Source organism: Ornithodoros turicata, chromosome 2, assembly GCF_037126465.1.
Source record: "Ornithodoros turicata isolate Travis chromosome 2, ASM3712646v1, whole genome shotgun sequence".
Taxonomy (NCBI): Eukaryota; Metazoa; Arthropoda; class Arachnida; order Ixodida; family Argasidae; genus Ornithodoros; species Ornithodoros turicata.
Window position 1 is genome coordinate 657405 of NC_088202.1, and position 4530 is coordinate 661934.

Genomic DNA, 4530 nt, shown 5'->3' on the forward strand with positions numbered 1-4530 from the left:
TTTGTGTTTGTGTGTGTGTGTGTGTGTGTGTGAAAATGTGAGTGTGCGTGTCTGCGTGTGTGCGCGCACACGCGCTGGGACCCCACTTGACAAGTAAGTGTTTGCCTTTTCGTGTGACACGAGTGACACATTTATGTACTATTGCGTGAAATAGTGGTTTAAAAAATAAGGGCAGTCGCGTTTGCATTGCTATCTGTAGGATAGGACGAGCGTTTTTAATGGAATTGCCTAGGGAACCTGGTGAAGTCTTTGTTTTGGGCAGGGTATTTTATGAGTGCCCGACGCCGGTCCTGCTGTTGTTTGTTTGTTAGTATGTATCTGTCACGTTCGTAGCGCTGTTCAAGCTTTGTTTTCTTTGCACAAATTCGGACTTATGGTATTAAGCTGTCCGAGTAGAATTGACTTTTCCTAGTCGCTTAAGATAAATTGAGTGTCCTTTTTCTGTGCTTTCTTCACGCAGGAACAATGCAATTTGGTATTTAGCATTATGCAATAGTTATCTGATAGCAGAAATTGGTGTCTTTGTCACAGTTTATTAGCGTGTGCCTCGTTATTTTATTTTATTTTTTTCTCTTATTGCTATGCGAGCAAAAGTGCGTGTAATTTTTCGCTGCTCTTTTCTTATTTTCTCTACTTTTACGCAGAAGAAAGCCTCCTGGTAAAAGCTGAATAGTGTTCTATCAGTGGAAGTGGGGTTGTTTGTTTGATTTTGTTGGGTGTTCGATATCTTGATGAAGTAAGCAGTGCTTAATTTTGCAGGTTTTTGAGCAGAAATGCTGGTATCTGAGCACGGAGTAGAAATTGCTATATTTCTCTGCTCCATAAGAAACTTTTTACGTCGTTTTCCAAGCAGACCGCGTTTAGTTTACGCGAAATGAACTTATGTATGCTCTATGATGATCCGCCGCAGGCTTAGCCCTTTTCCCCGATCACCAGTGTTTTCGCATTCAATGTCGCATGTCTAGACTTGTTCAGTAATGTCTTTCTTGCTGCAATTTTTACCCTTCGCTGATATCTTGTTGCTGTCATGTTGTGCTAGCCGTGTAGCGATAAGCGGTGATTCTCCGATTATTCCTAGGCGGTACGGCTTAAGCCTTTTCCCTGCTCACTTAAGGAAATTTGTGTATCCCTGTCCTGTGCTTTCTTTACGCAAGGGTAATGCGTCTGTGTATGTGGCACTATCAGATACCAGACATGAGTGTCTTTTTCTTGGTTTATTGGCATATGCTTCAGGTTTTTTAAGTCAAGCAAAAGTGCGTGTAATATTTCGCTGCTCGTTTTCTTATTTTCTCTACTTTTATGTACAAGAAAGCCTCCTGCGTAAAAGCTGAATAGTGTTCTACCAGTGGAAGTGGGGTTGTTTGTTTGATTTTGTTGGGTGTTCGATATCTTGACGAAGTAAGCAGTGCTTAATTTTGCAGGTTTTTGAGCAGAAATGCTGGTATCTGAGCCCGGAGTAGAAATTTCTATATTTCTCTGCTCCCTAAGAAAATTTGTACGTCGTTTTCCAAGCAGACCGCGTTTAGTTTACGCGAAGTAGAAAAATGAAGTTGTGTATGCTCTATGATGATCCGCCACGGGCTTAGGCCTTTTCCCCGATGAGCAGTGTTTTGTTTGCGATGTCGCATGTCTGGACTTGTTCAGTGTTGCAATTTTTACCCTTCGTTAATATCTTGTTGTTGTTGTCGTCTTGTGTTAGACGTTGAGCTTTGTAGCGATGTGCGGTAACGCTACGATTATTCCTGAGCGCTCCGTGTGTTTTATGCGTTGTCCTCTGTGCGTGCATGCGTGTGCTTTTTTTTCCTGATTTGTGACGTCATCGTGGCATGTCTGGACTTGTTTAGCAGTGTTGCAGTTCTTCCCGCTGCTAGTATCTTGTTGGTGTCATGTTGTGCTAGCCGCGTGGCGATGTGTGGTGACCTGAGGTCTTAAGCCTTTTCCCTGCTCACCCAAGGAAATTTGTGTATCCCTGTCCTGTGCTTTCTTTACGCAATGGCAATGCGTCTGCGTATGTGGCACTATCACATACCAGACCTGAGTGTCTTTTTCTTAGTTTATTAGCATATGCTTCAGGTTTTTTAAGTCAAGCACAAGTGCGCGCAATTTTTCGCTGCTCTCTTCCTCAAATCACCGATTTTACGCAGAAGAAAGTCGCATGGTGCAGCTGAGAAGTGGGTTTCTCTGATTGTTTGTTAGATGTTGTTAGGAGCTCGGTATGTTGAGGAAGTCAGCTGTTAAAGGTATCCGTGAAGAAATGCTTGCATCTGAGCGCAGGATAGGAATTCCTGAAGCACGGCACCCTCAGTGTAAATTAATTATTTTGGATGTGAGTTGGCTTCACTGCATGACAAGGCTGAAATGGGAAGAGAGAAAAAATTGGAGCGCTTCATTAGTAGCGATCCAAGTAATAGGGCAATTATAGTTTCCATAGAAAGTAGAATTTTAATGGGCTCCTAAAATTATAGTTTTGTAGTAGTTTTTCTAAACTGCAATGCAATAATCATTAATATAGTATACGAATGCCATCGTGTTCCCGTAGAGACGTTCTGTCTTGTGCTTTGGAGTGCGCGAATAGAACTTTGCTCCCAGGCTTTCCCGCCTTTTTGCTCGCAATGCGCGAATGGAACTTTGCCCCCCGGCTTCCGCGCGTTTTTGCTCGCTGGTGTAGCCTCAGACAACGAATGTATGAGCATAGAAAGGGTCATGTATTACATAAGTCTGGAGGTGACGTTGAGTGGACTCACTTATTATTTTAAAGAGCAGTGGTAGTTTACTGTAACTCTAATGACCATGATGAGCCTTTGGGGTGAAAATCGTTAATATGCAGGGTGCTTTTTTGTTGAATTTTAATGAGAGAATGAATGTGACTAAGAGTAGGACAAAGGAAATAATCTTGCGATTCAATAAATAATAGGAGTCTTTGCCGCTGTCTTCTTCTTCAGACGGGATGTGATGACGTCACGCAGTCTGTAGCAATGCGTTGACTGTTACTGAAAAAAGTGTAGCAAAATGATGTGTATTGCCCTGGACGGATTTATGATGAGCACTGTTTTTGAATAAGAGGAGTGCGTGTGCTTAGAAATAGTTTGATACTGGTTTTCTTTGTTTCTTTTCGCTTTTTCCCCCTTGTAGTCTGGCAAACATGCGCTGACATGCCGGGGCCTGTTCTGACATGCTTTCCTTCTACATGTAGATTTTTCCTTTTTGAAGAGAAACATTCTTGACGATGGTGCTGCCTTGAATGGGAGTAGAGCTATTCTTAATAATTTTGCGATTCATTTAGTTCAGAGAGTAACCGCGAGTGGGACAGGTGTGTGACTTTATTCAGGAGGAACAAAGCGTCATTATTCACTTAGCTGCATGGCTCTCGGCTGGGATGGACATGTCTTGCTGAACCATTTTTTTTTTTCCTGTAGAGTAAGACTTTGGGAATGAAATGCAAACAATCTCCTCTTGTCTATGGTGCTCTTCTGCAATAGTTCCCTATGCAATCATTATAGTAGAATAAAGGAAATAATCTTGGGATAGTGATTCAGTAAATAACAGGTCCCCTGTCTAGAGCGTAAGCGTCCTTGAGCCACGCACCTGCATGATGACGTCATACCGTGGCTTCACTGCAGGTTGACCTTGTCTAGAGGAGCATTAGTGGAAAAAAACAGGGTAGCCCTGAAACAATAGGATGCCGTCACGACCAATGAGACTGGCCTGCAGGGGCGGCAAGGATTCACTTCTCTCTTGGACACTGGCGGGTGTAGACACGGTAATTATGATCCTGGTAATTGCGTTGGCCGTCAGTGGAAGAGCGTAGCTTAGGTGAGGGGGTTCTGTCTGCCCCGATGGGGGTGCGGATGTGTGGTTCGTCACTGGTAGATGGTGTTCGACGATGCAGGTGGATTTTGTGACGAGCGGGATTTACATGAGGGAATGTAGTGTACGTGTCCGATGATAGTGAGCGTCTTTTCACTCTGTTCAAGTGTTCGTTTTCCTCTGTTGCCCAAGCATCGTGCGATTTGTCTGACGTGTCCTGACATGCCCCGATATGCATGCTTTCCTTTGTTAACGCTTTGTATTTTGTCTTTTTTGACAAGGAACATTGTCGTCTTGACGATAGTGCTGCCCTGAGTTCTGCGCGCGTTGATTTGTTGAGTGCCTAGTCCTCTTATTTGCCGTTGATGGAGTTACGTGTTAGGATATTTTGTTCTTTTGCAAGTCTCATTTAGTAAGACTTTGGAATTCCTACGATCAGCTTTCATGCATGGTGCTCTTCTGCAATAGTTTCCTATGCAATCGTTATAGAAGAATAAAGGAAATAATCTTGGGATAGTGATTCAATAAATAATAGGTCCCCTGTCTAGACCACACGCGTCCTTGAGCCACGCAGGTGCATGATGACGTCATACCGTGGCTGCACTGCAGATTGACCTTGTCTAGAGGAGCATTAGTGGAAAAAAACAGTGTAGCCCTGAGACAATAGGATGATGTCTGGACCAATGAGAACGGCCAGCAGGGGGTGCAGGAATGCTCTTCTCA